Source organism: Ambystoma mexicanum, chromosome 2p (assembly GCF_040938575.1).
Source record: "Ambystoma mexicanum isolate Mex_15411 chromosome 2p, UKY_AmexF1_1, whole genome shotgun sequence".
NCBI classification, from domain to species: domain Eukaryota; kingdom Metazoa; phylum Chordata; class Amphibia; order Caudata; family Ambystomatidae; genus Ambystoma; species Ambystoma mexicanum.
The window spans coordinates 770,828,564-770,850,848 of NC_090923.1; the positions used below are offsets into that span (position 1 = coordinate 770,828,564).

Here is a 22,285-nt window from a genome sequence, read left to right on the forward strand (position 1 = left end):
AAACCAAAAACTGCCAATGCCAATAGTTTGAGCTTTTGTGTAGGCATGGGAACGGCACTTGCGAGGGACAGCTGATGAGGTATTAACTGGTGACTGATGGTAGCATCTGCAAAATGGTACTAGTACCTGGGCATCCAATCACAGTGCCTGGCAAATGCCTAAAACCTATACACAAGTCAAAACGGTTGGCTTTGACACTCGTTGTTTTTAACAGGACGTCATTGAAGGACACACAGAGTGCTTACAAATCGAGTGGCTGAAGGAACCTGGTTAAGACATCTTTATTATACCAGTAGCAGGTTTACAACTCCAATTAACTCATTAACTTTCACACCAGCAGGCACTTCGAGTGCAAAGTTTGATGTAAGGCTTGATTAAAGCAAGATCAAAGAGTTCCCATGAGGAGGTGTTTTGGGCGGGAGGGGCAGGAACTGGGTGGCAATGGCCATGGGGATTAGCATGGCCATGGACAGTCAATGGGTGAGCAAATAACCAAACAACACCTACAACATGGGTGTCTCTTCTTACATGCCATTTCTCCATATCTGTATTCTAATGCAATAGTTTAGGCTTATAGATGTGCATATCTCAAACTATACAGCGCAACATTGTATCATTGCACTAAGCAAACACACCACTAAAAAGAGTGACATGCTTAAATAGAAATGTCATGTTCATTCTTATTGTCATTATAGAGGAGTGATGTAACGTGGCCCTATGTTTACTTTGAGACAGGATGTAGACAGAGCAGCACAATGCCACGCTTATCAATCTATTCTTGTTACTTAAGCTTAATTTTGAATACATCTGCATTGCTATGAAGGTCGATCCATATGCATTAGTTGAAGATATTATTCATTAAAAATAATATATATATATAGGCATATATTTCTATTGCAACTGTCTGGCAACTACTGGCTATTTGCATTGTGCACCACATGTCCAGCTGCTCATTGTACTGTGCACTTTAAAGCAGGACGTAGAGTCCATTCTTGCTTCTAGCACTATGCACTTTATATCATCTTCCAGTTTATTTGTACAATTTGCACTCCTGTGCACTAGGCACTTTCGAATACTGCATTGTTTACATCGGCACTGTGCACTTTTTTGCTTGCCTTTGGCTCAAACTTGCATTGTGCAATGTATAGCTGCAGATTGGCTTAAAGCTGTGTTTAGCATCTCTATTTTAATCCCGTGCTGATGATTTAATGATTCTTCATCATTATGTTCGTGCGGGATACATGCTAACGTGAATGTATTTATATATTGCCTATCTCTGCATGGTCTTTGCTGCATTGCATTTTACCTATGGGGCAGATCTTAAGGTGACACTGCTTATCGTATCGTGCCCCAGTGACACTAGTTTCCTTTTGAGCTGTTGTGTAATTTCGAATTTCCTTTTTATTGATGTTAGGGAGAATTCTCCAAAATGGTTAATTTCCCTTACCTACTGAGTCCCTCAGCAGCTTTGCTGGATTTCTAGGATTTATGTTTTCACCTGGTAAGAGTGTGAGCCCTTTTTTCCCACTCTTACATATGTTTTGCTGTGTGTGTTTATTATTTTTGTGTTCTTAGACTGTGGAGCCTCACATACTCCATAGGCATCATCTTTTTACTGTGTGTTACACAGCACCTTCATTGCAGTGACACAGGGTTGTCTTTTAGACTTCCCAACTCAGGCTCCATTTTATGGGACTGACTACTGTCTCCCAGAACATATAAAGTTGCCATTAACTTTATTAGCCTCTGTAAAACCACAGACCCAGTACACCCTATCTTACATAGAGTACTGGAAAGGGTTAATACTTACACCTTTTTGTCTGTTTCTCTTGGAGCATTGTTTCGCTACCTTTTCATCAAGACTTGGCTGGTGGAAGTGGTAACTACCCAATTTTTCCTACCGCGGTTATCTTAAATAACCTTGGTACTGTTTTAGGCTATCTTGGTAGCCTCGAACTTAAACCCGCTAGACCATATATGTTTTATTCCGGTTCCGGCTGGGATTTTTCACCATTTCTTGTTGTAAAAGTCTTTCTTGTGTTTTACTCTACGCGCCAAACCAGGTTTGATTCCTTTGTTCACCGTCTTTTTGCGGGCTTCTACGCAGAAGCCCTCATTAGGCGCCTGTATGTCTGGGGGGACAGGATGTGAGGGAGGGGTTTAGTACTCTTGGCACAGGGTCTCCTTGGAGACCCATGTTGCACTCTAAAATGATTGGCTGTGGTGACTGTCCCGGCGGGACAGCCACCCTGCTATGTGATTGACAGCCAGGCTGTGTGAATGGGGGAAAACTGCATAAAAAGCAGGTCTCTGTGTCTGGAAAGGCAGAGTCGCCACTGGAACGAAAAAACCGATGAGGAGCTGATGGAAGAGGACCCCTACAACGACTGAACCACCCGGTGAAGCCTTGCTGCAGGTCCGAATCTTCGGAATCCAATGACAGAGAAGATCCTCCAGGAATCTTCTTCCCCTGAGCTGGTGGGACCAACCAGTTCACCCAAACTGCAAGACAGGACTCCCTCCTCTGGTCGAATCGGCTCTACAGAGCTACAGTGGGCCGGAAAGCCAGGAAGGTCAGACCCTGCTTGGGTTTTAAGGAGCGCACCTTTTATTTGTGGCTTTGCTCTGCTGCTGGTTTCTTCCCTGGGCAGTGCAGGACCCTATAGTCTTCCTACTTCGTGTCAGTCTGACAGTCGCATCAGGAACCGTGAGCCTGCAAGAGCTGCCAGGAACGTCTGCCTCAGCTACAGATTCTTCTCCACTTAAAGGTACTGTGCAAACCCGTTTTGTCCAGCCTCGGTGAAAGTGTGTGAAATCTTTCTCCAATCCGAGGGCATGTCCTTCTCTACTCTTTGAACTAACTTTTCTGCTGACCAACTTCGTCCGGAACTCTTGGCAAAGACTTACCCGTGAACTACCCTGAACTGTGTGATCTTGAGCAAAAGACTTTTGTCTTATTGACTTTTGCCCTAAGCCTTTTTGATTCTATTCCCTCACTGTAGTTCCTCTTTCTAGATTACCCTGCTTACTTACCTGTTGGTGCTGCTCAATTTCTGCCTAACTTTGTCTTTCCCTCTCTTTAAAATTTCTGGAGTGCCATTTTGCTCCCACTTCAATTTGTGAGCTTAACTTGTCTGGAACCTATTGGGAGTGGTGTGGTGTATTAAGAGTGTGATTTTTAAATTGCTTTACTTTAGTGAGATGTTGTACAACTGATGTGTAAATAAATGTATATTCTTTTACTCAGAAACCTTGAGTCAGTGTTTGTTTGAATCATAGTAATTGCTGTCCTTTGTGTAACCATTGATACTGCTCACTTGTTCTTAAGATAACTCTGGCTGCTCAACCATCGCTACCACTTTACTGTGTAGTACAGGCTTCTACCAAAGGTGAATTTGTACTTTCACTTGTAGTCTCCATTGTGTGCGGTGTTCACAAAGGATACTGCATATAATTCTGCCTAACACTGGTGTACAGCGGTGAGGATCAAATATAGTAATTACACTAAGAGTGTTGCTATTACCTTGGATCAACTAACCACAAGGCTAACATCACTAAAAAGCAATATTAATCATCTGTAATATGGAAAGCTACAGTCAGGAGACCCTCCTTAGTTACACTGTAGATTATTTAAAAAATATGTGTAGAGAAAGGAATCTCTGTGCCAAAGGCAAAAGGTCTGAATTGATTGAAAAGTTGTTAAAGAACCAAAGTCTGGGGAGTGGGTCTGAAACACCTGACTCTCCAGCAAATGTGGTAAACAATGAGCATGGTAATGTGTCTATTATTGATGAGTTAGAGGAAGTAAATGTGTCTCCTAATGTAGGCCTCACTGCTCCCTTATCTGCTGAGCAACTTCAACCTTTGTCCACTGGGACACCATCAGGTCCTACACTCAATCCTGAATTCATTGCTCTAGAAAAGATGAGGCTTGAATTGGAATTCAAACGTTTAAATGCCCAAACTGAACAAAAGCACAAAGAACTTAAGTTCAGAGAAATGGAGTTGAATCATGAACTAGACATTAGAAGGTTATCTCTTGAAAATGCTTCTCTCCCAGAGTCTTCTAGGTCTTCCAGTCCTAGGAGACCCCGTATGCCTAAAGACATTGTCAGTATGTATGAGGTTAAGCTTGATATTTTGGATTTTTTGGCAATTTTGGAATATAACCTTGGGATTCAAGGTCTTACAGGGAATCAGTTGCTTCCATGGCTCTTCTCTAGGCTACCCACTGTTGCATCTGATGTTTTGATGGAGTTGGGGGAGGTGGATAGGATGGATTATGAGTGTGTGAAGCTAGATTTAATTGCTAGATTTGGGAAGACCCCTTCCCAGTACCTTAAGAGGTTTAGGACCCTCAAAAAGCATGATGGCACCCCTTGGGCTACCTGGGTATGTGAATGTTTGAAAAACTTAGATGGTTGTGTTAAGGGTTACAGAGTGAACACATATGAAGGTATGAGAAATCTTGTTATGTTGGAGTCAATTTATGATGCCTGCTCTCCTGAGCTCAGACAGCACTTGGCTGATTCTAAGGAGATAGGTCCAAAGAAGTTAGCTAAGGCTGCTGACTTGTGGGTTGCCAACAGGGCTACTCACATGGATTCTGGGGCAACTCAGAAGAAGGACGAGGGAAAGCAGCCAAAGAAAGATAACAATGAGAATTCTAATACCTCCAATCCAAAAGAGGGCCACAAACAGCAACATAAGGGTAAACCACAGGGAAAGCCGAATCAGGTTAGTGCACCATCTGGAACCATATGGAGGTCAGAACAAACCCCCATTCATCAAGACATTTGGGAAATGTTATGTTTGTGGGTCAACTGACCATGTGAAAGGGGATTCCAGATGTAAGGGTAAACCTTCAGGGATCCACACTGTCTCCTTAGCCTTCTCCCCAGAGGAAGAAGTACTGATGGCAAGTGGAAACTTTCACCTACTGGCTGATGAACCCATGAGAGTCTCAGCTACAGTTTCTTTACTGTCCCTGGGCTTGTGGGAAAAACAGAATTTAGATGTCTATAATTCCATCCCAGATAATACTAAAGAGGATTATAAAGATAGTGTTCTTGTGAATGGCCAGGAGACTCCTGCCATCAGAGAAATTGGAGCTATAACAAGGGGGCTGTCCTACACTATATGAATCTAAGGGGTGCACAAGGTAAATTCAGTGGACACTGATTTTTAGACCCTTTCGGGTACCCGTACAATTTGGGCCACCGTTGTTAAAAACAACATGCTTGCTGCTGCCAAACACATATCTCAAACTCAAATAAAAATGTCAGTTTTTTATTATTAGTTAGCTGATGTTTTTTTCTTTATGCAAAATATTTAGGTTAATTTGTATACATGACATTACATGCTATCCATTGTGGAAAACAAACACATAGAGATTCACTATGACATAATTACAGATGGCATGGGGTGTCGATCAATCACTTATACATTTAACAGGCAACTTGTTTGTAAGTGGAATGTTCCATGCCGTTGGGTGTAAAAAACACAAGATGAAAGTGCAAATAGAGGAGACGTTGGTAGTAGGGCTTCTATGCCCGGCTAAAGTCTGACCTCATGTTTGGTCAACTGGACCAAATAACTATGGTGGATGAATAATTTTTCAAGGTGGAGGATGTTGCTAAGGCACCCAAATGCCTCACCAAGTTAGCTCTCATCCAGTGTAATGATATGACTGTCAAAATACCTGTTAGTGTGCAGAGTGAAGTGCCTGGGAGAGTCCTGTTGGTTAATGACCTGAAAACTCTTGGAGTTGTGTCAAGCACCCCGAGGCCTCCCAGTAAAAGGAGACAGGAGCTCACTAGGCATGCAAGGGAGAAGACCTTAAGAGGCTCTCCAGAGGAGTTGATAGAGGAAACTATCACTCCCACTCCACAGGAGTTGCTCACTGCTATTTCTGGAAGGAAAGAGGCAAAGGTGAAACCCAAGACCTCAAGGAAAAGGTCAGATATCACCCCTGTGCTACCAACAAGGACATCCCCAAGATTGTCCAAGATCACATCTGTGAACACTCCACCTGCCGAGGCAGAGTGTGAGGTGCAACCGTGGGTGGATGAGTCTGTTTCTGAAGAATCAGATCTGGAAGAAGACACTGTAATAGTTGGAGATCTTGACCCTGTTGACCATCCTGAGCTGCAGTCCTTACTGGCAGAAGGTGGACCCAATATCAGAGGACAAAGAGAGTGTCCCGATCTCGAAGGTCTTTGACAACAGGCTGCTAACCAACTTGATGGGCAAGAAGTTGGAAAGCATAGGTTAAGCTGGGAAGATGGCCTCTTCTACAGTGAACCGACTGAGTCTATCCCTGCGGACTGCAAAATAATTGTAGTGCCCTTTGCCAACAGACTCCAGTTCCTACAGTTGGCCCATGAGATACCTTTGGCTGGTCATTTGAGTTTCAAAAAGACCAAGGAAAGGCTCACCCTCTACTTCTACTGGCCTAAGATGGGTACAGAAGTTGACAAGTTCTGTAGGAGCTGTCACACTTGCCAAACCTCTGGCAAAAGTGGCGCCAAGAATGTGGCACCCCTGGTGCCTCTCCCAGTGGTGGTAGTTCCTTTTGAGATGGTGGGCATCGACATTGTCATTCCCCTTGACCCTCCCACATCTTCAGGGAACAGGTTTATCCTGGTTGTAGTAGACCATGGTACAAGATACCCAGAATCTATACCTATGAGAATTGTTAAGGCTCTGGCTGTGGTTAATGCTCTACTTGGTATTTTTACCAGAGTAGGGTTTCCTAAGGAAGTGATATCCGACAGAGGATCCACATTTATGTCCCACTACAGGCAAGCCATGTGGAAACACTGTGGTATCACTTACAAGTTCTCTACAGCCTACCATCCACAGACAAATGGACTGGTAGAGAGGTTTAATCTACTATGAAGAGAATGATAGGTGCTTTAGAGGAACCCCGTAAAAGAAAGTGGGACCTTCTACTGCCATGCCTTCTCTTTGCGTATAGAGTAGCCCCTCAGGAGGGAGTTGGATACAGTCCCTTTGAACTTCTCTATGGCCATCCAGTCAGAGGTCCATTGGCCCTGATTAAGGAGGGGTTGGAGAGTGTTCCTTCCCCCAAGCCAGTCAGAGTGACTCACTATGTCATAGGTCTCCGTAGGAGAATGTCACACATGATGGCAGAAGCTAGTGATAACTTGAAAGCAGGTCAGGCTCTGGTCAAACATTGGCATGACAGAAGGCCAACATGGTTGAGTTTACTGAAGACCAGCTGGTATTAGTTATGGTGCCAACAAGGCAGAGGGCCTTGCAGGACAAATGGATAGGACCCTTCAAGGTTGTGGGCAAACTTGGAGAGGTGAACTATTTGGTGGACTTAGGCAGACCTAAGGAGGCTCCCAGAGTCTTTCACACCAACCGTTTGAAGGCATATGTCTTGAGACCAGAAGTGGGAGCTTTGCTTCTAGCTTCAGCTCAAGAGGAGGAGGAGAGTGAACCTCTACCTGACCTTCTCAGAGGCCAACCTTTGGATGAGAAAATAGAAGGAGTCAATCTCTCTTTTCAGCTGACATCTGAACAACAGGAGCAGTGCAAAGTTCTTTAAATCAGTTTGCCTCTCTGTTTTCACTTTCACCAGGCTTGACCCCTTGTGGCCAGCATGATATTCTCACTGGTGACTCTCTACCTATAAAAATCAGAGGTTACAGAATGTCAGAACATGTGAGATCCCACATCAAAGGAGAGGTCAACAAGATGATTGATATCGGGGTTATAGAGCCCTCTACAAGTCCATGGTCTAGTCCAGTTGTTCTAGTACCAAAGGCAGGATCCAAGGCGTTGAGATTCTGTGTGGACTATAGTGCTCTAAATGCAGTCACTAAGACTGATGCCCATCCTTTGCCAAGGACAGATGGACTGGTGGATATACTTGGTTCAGCCAAGTACCTCAGTACATTTGATCTGACATCAGGCTATTGGTAAATAGCCCTGACAGACCATGCCAAGGATAAAACTGCATTCTCAACCCCAGCAGGCCTCTACTAGTTTAAGGTTATGCCTTTTGGATTAAAGAATGCACCTGCTACATTCAAAAGGATGGTCAATCAAGTTCTGAATGGGATGGAGGACTTCTGCATGGCATACTTGGATGACATTGCAGTATTCAGCTTTACATGGAAAGAACATAATGATCACTCACTTAGGATATGTTTTGCAGGCACTTGAGCAGGCCCATCTGACCATAAAGGCAAGCAAATGTCAATTTGGTCAGAGCAAAGTGGTCTACCTTGGCCATGAGGTAGGAGGGGGTGAAATAAGCCCATTGCCTAGCAAAGTACAAGCTCTAAAAAACTGGCCCACCCCTACTACTCAAGTGAGAGCTTTCCTAGGTCTCACTGGGTACTACAGGAATTTCATAGAGAACTATGGGACCATAGCCTCTCCCTTGAATGTGATCTCCTCTCCAAAATTCCCTAAAAAGGTTAGATGGAATGAGGAGTGCACTCAAGCCTTTGAAAACCTGAAGAAAGCCCTTTGTCAAGCTCCAGTACTAAGAGCTCCTGATTCTAACCAACCCTTCATTGTGCAGACAGATGCATCCAATACAGGTATAGGTGCAGTCATAAGTCAACTGGATGAGAAAGGTAGGGAGCACCCCATTTGCTTCATCAGTAGGAAACGGAAGGATCCAGAAACAAGGTGGGCAACCACAGAGCGTGAACGGTTTGCCATTGTGTGGTCTCTGAAGAAGTTTAGACCATACTTGTATGGATCTACTTTTGTGATTCAGACAGACCACCAATCCTTGAGATGGTTAATGCAAATGAAAGGGGAAAACCCAAAACATCTGAGATGGTCAATCTGCCTGCAAGGGTTTGATTTCACCATTGAGCACAGAGCAGGATGTCACCACCAAAATGCTGATAGTCTCTCTAGGATATTTTTAACTGACTAGAGGTAGAGATTCATCCAGGAGTGGCTTAAATCCTCCTGTCCCTTAGTCTGGGGGACGGGGGCGAGTGTTAGGGAGAAATCTAATTTCCCTTACCTACTGAGTCCCTCAGCAGCTTTGCTGGATTTCTAGGATTTTCTTTTTCACCTGGTAAGAGTGTGAGCTTTTTTCCCACTCTTACATGTGTTTTGCTGCGTTTTGTTGTGTGTGTTTAACATTTTTGTGTTCATAGACCGTGGAACCTCACCTACTCCATAGACATCACCTTTTTACTGTGTGTTACACAGCACCTTCAGTGCAGTGACACAGGGTTGTCTTTTAGACTTTCCAACTCTGACTCTATTTTCTGGGACTGACTACTGTCTCCTAGAACATATAAAGTTGCCATTAACTTTATTAGCCTCTGTAAAACGACAGATCCAGTACACCCTATCTTACATGGAGTACTGGAAAGGGTTAATAATTACCCCTTTTTGTCTGTTTCTCTTGGTGCATTGTTTCTCTACCTTTTCATCAAGACTTGGCTGGTGGCAGTGGTAACTACCCTATTTTTCCTACCGCGGTTAACTTAAATAACCTTGGTATTGTTTTAGGCTATCTTGGTTTTTTCGCAATTTCTTGTTGTAAAAGTCTTTCTCGTGTTTTACTCTGCACGCCAAACCAGGTTTGATTCCTTTGCTCACTGTCTTTTCGCAGGCTTCTACGCAGAAGCCCTCCTTAGGCACCTGTATGTCTGGGGGGGACAGGATGTGAGCAAGGGGTTTAGGACTCCCTGCACAGAGTCTCCTTGGAGACCCATGTCGCACTCTAAAATGATTGGCTGTGGTGACTGTCCCAGCAGGACAGCCACCCTGCTGTGTGATTGACAGCCAGGCTGTGTGAATGGTGGAAAACTGCATAAAAAGCAAGTCTCTGGGTCTGGAAAGGCAGAGTCGCCACTGGAACGAAAGAACCGACGAGGAGCTGATGGAAGAGGACCCCTACAATGACTGAACCGCCCGGTGAAGCCCTGCGGCAGGTCAGAATCTTCAGAATCCAACGACAGAGAAGATCCTCCAGGAATCTTCTTCCCCTGAGCTGGTGGGACCAACCAGTTTGCCCAAATTGCAAGCCAGGACTCCCTCCTCTGGTCGAATTCGCTGTACAGAGCTACAGTGGGCCGGAGAGCCAGGAAGGTCAGACCCTGCTTGGGTTTTAAGGAGCGCACCTTTTATTTGTTGCTTTGCTCTGCTGCTGGTTTCTTCCCTGGGCAGTGCAGGACCCTGCAGTCTTCCTACTTCGTGTCAGTCCGACAGTTGCTTCAGGAACCGTGAGCCTGCAGGAACTGCCAGGAACGTCCGCCTCAGCTAAAGCTTCTTCTCCACTTAAAGATACTGTTCAAATCCGATTGTTCGTTTTGTTCAGCCGCGGTGAAAGTGTGTGAAATCTTTCTCCAATCCGAGGGCTTGTTCTTCTCTACTCTATGAACTAACTTTTCTGCCGACCAACTTCGTCCGGAACTCTTGGCAAAGACTTAACCACGAACTACCCTGAACTGTGTGATCTTGAGCAAAAGATCTTTGTCCTGTTGACTTTGGCCCTAAGCCTTTTTTGATTCCCTCACTGTAGTTCCTCTTTCTAGATTGCCCTGCTTACTTACCTATTGGTGCTGCTCAATTTTGCCTAACTTTGTCTTTACCTCCCTTTTAAATTTCTGGAGTGCCATTTTTCTCCCACTTCATTTTGTGAGCTTAACTTGTCTGGAACCTATTGGGGGTGGTGTGGTGTATTAAGAGTGTGATTTTTAAACTGCTTTACTTTAGAGAGATGTTATACAACTGATGTGTAAATAAATGTATATTCTTTTACTCAGAAACCTTCAGTCAGTGTTTGTTTGAATCATAGTAATTGCTGTCCTTTGTGTAACTATTGTTACTGCTCCCTTGCTCTTGAGATAGGTCTTGCTGCTCAGCCATCGCTACCACTTTACTGTGTAGTACAGGCTTGTACCAAAGGTGAATTTGTACTGTCACTTGTAGTCTTAATTGTGTGTGGTGTTCCCAAAGGGTTCTACATATAATTCTGCCTAACAATGGAGCACTTATAAACCAGGTTGGCACACACAACCAATCTCATTACTTTGGACCCGTGTGCATTTTAATGTATTACGCATGGGCACGGAAGTAGTTTCATTTATATATCTATATATTTATTTTCATACATTGAAATATGTATGTTATCTGCAATTTGCAACCGTCTACACTAAGTTGAATATTTATTGTACGGTGCGATCCACTCTTCTACCTAACTCCCATCCATTGGCTAGGGTATTTCTTACATACAGATGGCCGCCCTATTTTCTTAATGTTTTTACTTAATGGTAAAAAGAAAAACTCCACATGTCTGTTTGGTGCTTATATGTGTGTGCAGTGCGACCCTTGTTTTCTTTTGGATATATATCACACAGCCCGTGGTACCAGGCGTGTAGTTATGGTTGAGTTGCTAAACCCTGGACGAATCCTCACCAAACTTTGCTAAAAAAAAGTATATGGGCGGATCTGAATTTTTTGGCCAAGTTGGGCGAGGGTTTGTGCGAGGGGGGAAAAGTTATAGGGGGGCTCCCAATTTTTTTTTCCCCATGGACTGAATGGGCAAAACCTTTGCCCATGGCTACAGGTCAAACGGTTGGACGGATTTTCACCAAATTTGGGGGCTTGGTACAGAAAGCGTGCTTTTGTATGTTCGGTGGAAATTGGACTGGTAAATTTGATACAAAACACTGAAATGTACGTCCCAAAAAATTAGTGATACCTGGGTCCGCTCCGCAGACCCATTTCCCTGTTCGCTCTGCGGACAGACGTGTCATTGTATCGCGGTACGGCCTGGTGTCTGAGAAGTTTGGACGCGGCCGGTGGTTGGCTGGAGTGAAGCGTGCTGTGCGTCACCATTTTTGTGGGAAAGCCGCCATGGTGTATCCAGAGGTCAAGTCCTAAAAATTAAAGTGGGGGGACTCATCAACAAATGAATGGGATGTGATGTCGCCACTAATATCATATCAAGGTGAAATATGCACATTTCATTAAGTTGGCATTGCATAACCACCAAAATTGCACAAGAGGAATGGCATTTGCTTTTCATAAAAGCAACACACACAAAACCAAGGGAGGATATTTTCTTCCAACCATGTTTTTGAAAACATTAAAAGGGGTGCATGTTTTCAACTCCAGGAACCAATACAAATGTTTTCCCTGGAACTTGCAGTACCGAAATGGGACATTTCACCTTTATTTGTTTGTTATTATTCATCAGGTTTTATAGTGCAGTGGTGAATTGTCCGGCCTACAAACCTGACTGTGGTTTGATCCCCGAGGTTGGCTTAAATTCAAAGAGGACATTCAATGTTTCTCATTTTAGATGGGGGGGGCTGAGTCCACCCTCTGAATAAAGTGGGTGGACTCCGTCCTCCCGCGTGTACCGTCGATTGAGCCATGGGTCTATCGGAGGACAGTGTGGCGGTGGCAGGGTCTAGAAAATGTACCGTACGCATTGTGTCGGCGGCCATAAAGGAAGGAAAGGCTGGGGGAGTGAGAAGTGGTATATGTGATATACGTAGGCTAGTAATTTCTGTGGTGATTGGAGGCAGCTGTTGTAACGGCCCCTTAGTTTGTGCCGTGACCTGTTTGCAACAAACTCTTTTCGTGGTGAGTGATGGCAGGTCATTTGCAGATGGGGAGTGAATTGCACATGAGATAGGTTGGGTGGGAGCGTGGGTGGCGGTGCGCAGCGGATGGAATGCAGTAGTTGGGCACATGGAGGCATGCATGGGGGAATGAACGTGCGGTGGGTCTTTGGAAGGATTTCACTATTGGGTACATGGCCGAAGCCAGTAGCCCGTAGGCTGTAGGGCATGCACTGAAGAGTGTAGGGCTGCAACATACACACCGCAGGAAGGCATGTTTCAGTTTGCATCTGGTACAGGGTGGTGCTTGCAAAGTGCAGTGTGTGCCGATAGGTTGCAGTAGCATTAGTGCTGCAAACTGATTGTGGGTAGGGTGGCAGTGACACAGTACTTTGTGAATGGGAGTGGGTACGCCTGTGGTATGTGAATGAAAGTGTATAGGGGTGCAGGAGAGAGTGTTTTCTTTCCACATTGTGTTACCTGTTGCAATTTGTTGCTGCATAGCTACGTGGTGGTGTGCAGGTTGGGTAGGAGCGCTGGTGGCAGTGGTGTGTATGTCGATGGTCGTAGTTGGTGAAATGGTGAAATGCATGGCAGTATTACATTGCTGTAGGTGTGTTCAAGGCCTATGCTGTGTGCAGAATTGCTGAATTAGGCTGAATGTTGTGAAAATGTTGTGGTTATAGTGACACAATACTTTGTGAATGGCTGTGGGTAGAGGTGGTGGAGGATGTGGTATGTTTGTTCATTCTGGTAAGTGCAACCTGATTGGGTGTTTTATGGTGTGGGGGAGTTGGCGTGAAGTGCTGCTACCTACGTGTGGCACATTTGTGCAAAATGTTAGCTGCCCACATGGCCATCATGTTAACTGTTGCCATTTGCTGCTGCGTAGCACCATGGCAGTGTAGAGGTTGGGTATGAGTGTTGGAGGCAGTGGTGTCTATGTGGATTGTCACAGAGGCTGACATGGAGACATGCATGGTGGCATTCTGTTGCCGGGAGTGTGTTCAGGGTCTAGACTATTGGATGCATGGATGAAGGCCGTAGGCTGTAGGCCATGCATTCAAGAGCCTAGGCCTTGAGGACACGCATGCCAGCAATGCATTTTTCAATGTGCATGAGTTAGAGGGTGGTGACATGTAAGGAATGGGTGTGGAGCCCATTTCTGCAGTTAAAGGTCACTGTTGCAAATAAATTGTGGGTAGGTTGGCAGTAGCACAATACTTTGTGAATGGTAGTGGGTATGCCATAGTATGTGATTGAATGGGCACAGGGATACAGGAGAGAGTGTCTTGTTTGTACATTATGGTAACTGTTGCAATTTGTTACTGCATACCTCCATGGTGGTGCTCCGTGGATGGAGTTGCTGCAGAGAAAAGTCCCACTGTGTGGGCACTGGGTGCAATGCTTGTACACTGTCAGTATGTTACAGGGTAAGGTTGAAGGGCAGCTTATATGTGCTTAGCTAGTGTGCTGTGTGCACAATGCTTGCAGTATGGACAATGTTCTAAACATGTTATACTTATGTTGCCTGTGAAACAATCTTTTCTGAGTGGCAGTGGGTAAGAGAATAGTATGTGAATGAAAGGGAATAGGGGTGCCGGAGACAGTGTGTTGTTTATAGATTATGGTAACAGTTATACGTAATGATGTGTATGTCCATTGCAGTGTTGAGGTTGGTTAGGAGTGCTGGTGCCAGTGGTGCATATGTCCATAGTTGTAGCTGGCGATATGCTATGTATTGTTCAATTACGGTGGGGGGAATATGTGCAAGGAGCAGACCCACTGGAGCAATACAGGTTTGGCAGTGTATGTGGCACAGGGTGGTAATCTTTGGGGAATGTGTGTGGAGCACATTGTTGACATGCTACAGCAGACAAATGAGTTGCAGAGAGTGAATTGTGCATTCTATGGTTGTGGTGATAGTTGGAACATGCCACAGTATTTGGTGAACGGCAGGAGATGGTGCAGTGAGAAGTTGGGTAGTGTGGCCACAGGGTGCAGTGCATATCTAATGTGAGTATGGAAGTGGGTATATGTTGTTGTTACCTTGCTGTGTGCACATTTATTGACGTAGGCCCAATGTTGTGAAGGTGGTGTGCATAGGTTGGCAGTGACACAATAGCGTGTGAATCGTAGTGCGTGGGGGTGGTGCAAGCTGCACTTGGCCGTAGGCCTTGCATTCAAGAGCTTAGGCCTTGAGGACATGCACACCAGTTATGCATTTTTCAATGTGCAAGTGTTAGAGGGTGGTGACATGTAAGGAATGGGTGTGGATCCCATTTCAGCCGTTATAGGCCACTGTTGCAAATATATTGTGGGTAGGTTGACAGTGGCACAATACTTTGTGAATGGTAATGGGTACACCCATAGTATGGGATTGAAAGCGCACAGGGATGCAGGAGAGAGTTTCTTGTTTGTACATTATGGTAACTGTTGAAGTGGGTATGGTTGAATGGCAGCTTATGTGTGGTGGTTACTGTGGTTGGTTACTGTGCATAATGTGCACCACTGTAGGAAGGACAATCCTTTTCCAAGATTGCCACCATGGAAAGAGAAGGTGGTGCTCAGTACAGAGCCCTTCTTCCCTTTCTATGGCAGCCTGCAGAACCCTATGACCATATTACCACAAGGAGATCTTTTTTTCCCTTTCAAACCTATCCTATGGCCACTTCAACACCATTTTTCGTCCGCAACAGGGGATAACAGCCGGCAGCCCAAGTTATCGGCCCAAGCAAAGTGTGCTGGCTTTAGCGTTTTATAAATAAATAAACAAGTAAATAACGAGGACTCCGGACCATTATCTTCCATTGAAGCCTCTGCAATGGGGGGTAAAGGCCATTAGCAACCCTGGTTCCCAAAGTGGGAAGCCAGGGTGCTAATAAATAGATTTCTCTTCCTACAGTAGGAAGGAAGGATATTCCTTCCTACAGCGGGACGCCTCTGGCATCCCGCTCCAGGACGGACAATCCGTTTCCAAGATGGCCACCATGGAAAGAGAAGGCAGTGCTCCATACAGAGCCCCTCTTCTCTTTCTATGGCAGCCTGCAGAACCCTATGACCATGTTACCACAAGCAATTTCTTTTTCCCTTTCAAACCTTTCCTACTTTCGAATAACTTTCCACACAGCCGGTCCCAGGTGGACATGGCCACTTCAACACCATTTTCGTCCTTCTCGGTCATGGCCAGTAGCCAGATTGTCCGCGTCATGACCTTATGCCATGACCCAGACAATCTGGCTACTCTCCACGGCCACAGGCTATACCTCAGTCACCAAAGGTATATGACTATTTTTTGTACCTACATTATGACACTTGTCAAAAAATAAAACACAGGCACATTTGCAAAAACCATGCTTTGATGTTGTTGCCAATGCTCCTCACGAGTTTGCCCGAAATCCGCCCATGTTTTATTTTTTCAAAAGTGTCAAAATGTGTGTACATACAATAGTCATATAACGTATCCCCCACTTGACAAAATACATTCAGTCTTTACACAAACATTGAAGGTTAGGTCTATAATCTTTCTCAAAAGTTTTGTCCACATTCGTCAAATAGCAACAAAGTTCTAAGCCATCTAAAAATGTTAAGACCCCTCCTCTAATATCGCCCCCTTTTGAGAAAATCCCACCAAACTTTAGAAAACCATTTATATCTATATCCAAAATCATTTTGCCAAATGTTGTGCAAATCCGTCAAATGACACCACATTTATATGCCTTTACAATATTTTGGGACTCCCCTCTAATTTTGCCCCCTCTTGACAGAATCCCATAAAACATTCAGAATTAGGTCTAGAATAAAAGTACAAAATTACATGCAGTTTCATTGAGTGGTGCTATAGTTGTAAGCCATCCAAAAACTGCTTTTCCCCAACCCTGTAATGCAGAAATAGGTACATATGTCCTAGGACATCTGAAGTGTCCGCGGACACCACAGGACTGCCTCAGGACATCTAGAGTGTTTGCGGATTGTCGGGGGTGAAACAACCCGTTTTTTGGCTTCTTATGACCATATCCCATCCCATCCTCATCCCCTCCCACCTCTCCAGAGATTTTTTGTTGAGTTTGACAAGTGCAATGTTGCTTTTCTTTTAATTTTTCAGCTGTGCTGTCCACGGACCCCAAAAAAGTCTGCAAATCCAACATGGCGGGTGTTTCGCTGAAACCGACGCATTTCACGTTTTCTCACCCCCCCAATTAGCGCAGGCATCCTGATGGCCGCGGACCATGCAAAAGTCAGTGAATTGTCTGGGCCAATCAGGGACCAGTCTGCGGATTGACAGGGAAGTGAGTCCGCGGACCGGACATAGATATAATTAATTTTTTTGTCTTACGTTTTGGTCGTTTAAAAAAAAGCTACTGAACGGATTTACAGCAAATTAACAAAAGCACGCTTTCAGGCCTAATCCACCGTTCCTGCCACAAATTTGGTGAAAATTCATCCAGCCGTTTGGGCTGTAGGCATGAGCAAATTTCTTTCACATTATGTCTATTGGAAAAAAGACATTTTGGGACCCCACTATAACTTTACTCCCCCTTAATCAAACCTCACCAAACTTTGCAAAAAGATTCAGAGGGGGCCATATACCTGTTTTGCGAGGATTCGTCAAGGGGGAGCAAAGTTATAAGCTGCACAAAAACGGCCCTTCCTATGGGTTTAGCAACTTAACCATAACTACAGGGCTGCTACCGCAGGCCCTGTAATATATATATTAAAGGGCCTGCGGTAGCAGCCCTGTAGTTATGGCCAAGTTGCTCAACTCATAGAAAGAGCACAATTTGTATGGCTTACATCTTTGCCCTCCCTGGACGAATCCTCACCAAACCTTGGACAAAAAGTATATGGCCTGCTTGAAATGAATCTGTTATTTTTGGTTTTATTTCGTCCAGGGGCGGCAAAGTTATAGGGTGTGTCCCAAAATTTGTCGAAATCCTCATAGACGCAATGGACATTTTTTTTTGCTCAAGCCTACATCCCAAACCACTGGACGGATTCTCACCAACCAGGGAGCATCAACTTGGTCCTGAAAGCGTGTTTTTGTAAATTTGGTGTAAATCTGTCCAGTAGTTTTTTAAAAAAATGGCAAAAAGTAGGTTAAAAAAATTATGATATCTGGGTCCGGTCCACAGACTCACTTCCCTATTCTGGGTCTGCGGACACGTCTGCACCAATCAGGGGTTGGCGTGATGGCTGCGGAAATCGTACATGCCCGCTGATTGGATGGTGAAAAAATGTGAGGCGCGTCTAAACTTTTGGAACAGTCGCCATGTTGCATTCATGGACTTCCTCCATAGTCTGTGAACCTCGCAGTGAAAACATGTTAAAATAACACTTGTCAAAATAATTAAACAATCTCTGGGGAGCTGGGGGTGATGAGGATGGGATAGGATGCGATACGGCCAATAAGTGCCAAAAATCTGGTGTTTTTTCTTCTCTGAAGTCTGCGAACATCGCAGATGTTCGGGGACATCCATGCGAAGTTCTGCATTACAGGGTCGGTGAAAAACTGTTTTTGGATGGCTTATAACTTTGGCTCCACTCAATGGGCCTCATTAGGACCCTGGCGGAGAGGGTATTACGCCAGCGTAGTGCATGGCGTACCTCTCCGCCATACTACGAGTTCCCGTAGCGCCATGGAGGTTTTCTCCGCCTGGTTTTACCAGCCGGAGAAAACCATGGCGCTACGGGACCTCGTTGTTAATTACGCCACCGTATTTTACGGTGGCGTAATTAACTCCTTCCCCACTCCCATTATACCCTATGGGGCAAAAATGGGAATGGGGAAGGGCAGAATGGGGATTGGGGATTTACCGCTCCGCCGAGGTCGGAATGGGGCGGTAAATCCGCCAACCCCCATGGCGCTATCGGCGGCTTTCCGCCATGCTTCGCGGTGCATTTAGCACCGCGAAGTCCGCCTGGGTCGTAATGAGGCCCAATGAAACTGAAAGAAATTCTAGTGTCATTTTAGACCCGCCTTGTAAGTTTCTGCAAGGTTTACTGCTGGTTCGCCAAGAGTGGGCAAAATTAGAGCGGGGTCCCAAAATATTTCAAAGGCTTATACATTTGGTGCTGTTTGACGAATCTATACAAAGGTTTGCAAACAGATTTTTGACCCAAGGTTGAAAGCTTTTGCAACGTTTGGTGATATTTTGCCAATAGGGGGCAAAAGCAAAATAAGAGGGGGGCTCTCAACATTTTTAGATGGCTTATAACTTTGGTGCCGTTTGGTGAATCTGCACAAATGTTTGCAGAAAGATTATAGACCCAACATTTAATATTTTAGCAATGTTTGAATGTGTTTTGTGAAGTGGGGGCTACGTTATATGGACATTTTTTGTACGTTAATTTTGACATTTAAAAAAAAAAAAAACATGGACAGATTTGCAGCAAACTTATGCAAGGAGCATTGGCAAGGACCCGACTGCATGGTTTCAAAAGTGTGTCTGTGTTTTATTTTTTGAAAAGTGTCATGATGTAGGTAAAAAGAATAGTGATGTACCTTTGGTGACTGAAGTATAGCCTGTGGCCATGGCCAGTGGCCAAAGGACCTGACCTGGACAATCTGCCCACTGTGCATGACCACGAGATATTGGCAGTGGGGTTAAAGTGGGCATGGCCACCGGGGACCAGCTATGTGGTAAAGCTTTCCGAAATCAGTAACATTTGAAAGGAACAAAAAAAATCTGCTTGTGGCTACAGCCTGAAGTGCTGGACGGGATTGCAGCAAACATGGGCGAGGAGCACCAGCAATGACTTCAAAGCATAGTTTTTCATTCTGTACTGTGTTTTATTTTTTCCAAAGTGTCAAGATTTAAGAACAAAACATATTGATATAACTTTGGTTCCTGGTCAGTGGCCCTGGTCCTCGGCAAGGATGAATGCCTACTCTGATTTACTTATTGGGGCATGAGTGTGGAAATAATCAATCACTTCAAATGCTGTATAAATTTGTGCAATGCAGGCACAACTTAAGTATCCAATCATTAATCCTGAGGCCATTTTATTTTTCAAATTGTTGTAATATATCCATTGTGTCTTTTATATAATTTGTTAATCTATGGACTGCAGGTTTTAATTACCAAACAATATATTGTGATATTTGATCTTTTACAGAGACTATAACACTATCATTGGTCTAGCATGTGGAAAGTCTGTGAAATGTCTTTGTGCCTTGGGCAAAAAATATAGATAGCAGGCATGCAAGGTAGCAGAACTGTTAAATTATGTATTTCTTCTCTTGTTAAATGTGTTTGGGAGTCCACTCGCAATGTGTGTCCCTGATTAAGATGTTAAAATCTTCCAATTGGTTACCCTCTAAGAGCATATACCTGTGTCATCTGAATGTATTTTATGTATAGTTTCATATCATCCCAATCCTTAAGGGCCACATTTCGACTTGCCTGTTCTTTGTATTATTAGGGCAGGATCCAGTTCTATGCTCCCAAGTGCCATTCTCTGAGATGTCAAGTTATAGGCAACATATGGTTTGATGGTTTTCTATTTTTGTTTAAATCTCTGTTCCCATTAATAAAAACACACATAAATGTTACAGGGCTTGTGATAGCGGCCCTCTAGTTATGGGTAAGTTGCTCAACTCATAGAAAGAGCACTTTTTGGGTGGGTTATACCTTTTCCCCCACCCCCCAGGATGAATGCTCACCAAACTTTGCAAAATAAATATATGGCCCCCGCGGAATGAATCTGCAAAGATTGGTGCGGTTTCATCCAGTGGAGCACATTTATAGGGGGAGTCCCAACATGTGTGGAGAAACGAATAGACGCAATGGAAAAAAAAATGCTTGCGCCTACAGCCCAAACTGCTGGACGGAGTTTCATCGAATTTGCACCAGGAGCTGCAGCCTGTTCCTGAAAGCGTGCTTTTGTAAATTTGGTGTAAATTCGTCCAGTAGTTTTTCAAAAAATTGCCAAAAAGTAGGTCAAAATAAATGTTCGATATCTGTGTCCGGTCCGCAGACTCACTTCCTGATTTGGAGTCTGCAGACATGTTTGGGCCAATTAAGGGTCAGCATGCTATTCAGAGACATTGTGCGTACATGCTGATTGGATGGAGAAAAACGTGCGCTGCATCATATTTTTTTAAACCGTCACTATGTTCGATGCACGGACAGTGGCCGGTGTCCATGGATAATGTGGTGGGGAAAAAGTTCAGAAAACACATTTGGGGTTTTTCATGCCCGAAATAGTGCCTGGAAAGGGTGGGGGAGTGAAATAAAGATGATACGGAACTGTTTTTATAGGTGAAAAAAGGGTTTGCAGATGCTGCCAAGTGGTGGTCAATTTTGTTGTCCACAGACATGAATTGGATGGCAAGGGGTTCTGGGTGAGTTTTTCTATTTGAAGGTGTAGTGTACGTACTTTGTATATGGCTTAATTATATTGTGGTAGTTGTGGCCCCTGGCCACACACATAATAGTAATATGTGTATAGTAATGATATGTACTGTAGGGGAGTATATAGTATTTGTAACATGGTGGAATGATATAATTGAAGTGTATATGGTATTTATGATTGCAGTACAATTGTGGATAGTGCTCCTTGATTTCTCCTCCGCCTTTCACACAATCATTGAATCCTCATTAAACAGTTACATGATACCTTTAGCATCATGGACTGGGCACTGGACTGGCTGACTTGTTTTCCTCACTTACCGCCCTTCCCAGCTGCAACTGGGCTGTTTGTACTCACCACCTCAGAATCTACCTGCAGAGTACCCTAGGGTTCTATCCTATGATTGTGGCTATTCAATAACTATTTCATCCCATTGGCTCACCTGATGTTGTTCTTCTTTTCTCATTTCAAGTGTTATGTTAATGACACACAGCTTTCCTTAAACTTCCCTCAACCAATTTCTTCTCCTCATTTGTTATCCCTGAATGTTTGACCGCCATCGAGGCATTGTGTGCAGCTAAGAATCTCTGTCTCAATGCCAGTAAGACAGAGATCTTTCTTATTGTGACACGTTTGGCCTTTTTTCACCTATCCTATGGCTGCTCTCTTTGGACCCTCTACTCTCACCATCCTGTAAGGTCAAAAAGCTTGGGGTCATCTTTAAGTTCTCTCTCTCCTTTAGTCCTTACATTTTGAAGCTTGTAAAGAAAGCACAATTTCAGCTTCACCTCCTTATAGGCATTCTACCGTTCCTCGCCTTTCCCCAGAAACTCAAAGTCTCTAGAGCCCTGGTCTTCTGTTGGCTTGACTACTGCAAAAACCTCTTCCTTAAAATCCATTTTGTTGTCTACACCCTCTTCAGCTAATCTAAAATAGGACTGCAAGAATTATCTTTTGCCTCAAGCCTATGGATTGTATCGCTGCAGCCCTAAAATGTGTACACTGGCTCCTGGTGGTTGCAAGGATGACATTCAAGATCCTCTGTATCATTTACAAGGCTTTCTGGGGCCTGGGACTACAGTATCTCCAACTTTGTCTCTCTACATACTGCCCTGCTAGAGTCCTCCGCTCCTGTAACTCCATTATCTGCTTGCCAATAGCTTTTTGAAACAGCGGGAGGCATGTCTTTCTCTTTGGGCGGTGCCTCTGTTTGGAACAGCCTTCAGCTCCTCTTATACTTCAGCTGGACTTCCTTAAGTTTTGGAAACTTTTTTAAAATAAACTCTGCTCTCCCCCTTTTCCTGTTTCATGTAATCCCTTCCCTGCTAACTCATACCACTGCCACTGAGACT

At 44.3% G+C, this 22,285-nt stretch overlaps 1 protein-coding gene across 2 annotated transcripts in view; it reads right to left on the reverse strand.

Moving 5' to 3' along the window:
• The window catches only part of LOC138566775 (cytochrome P450 2A4-like), a 758,785-nt gene that overhangs the window by 507,043 nt on the left and 229,457 nt on the right, over nt 1–22,285 (reverse strand). The gene's annotated exons all lie outside the window — the stretch shown is intronic.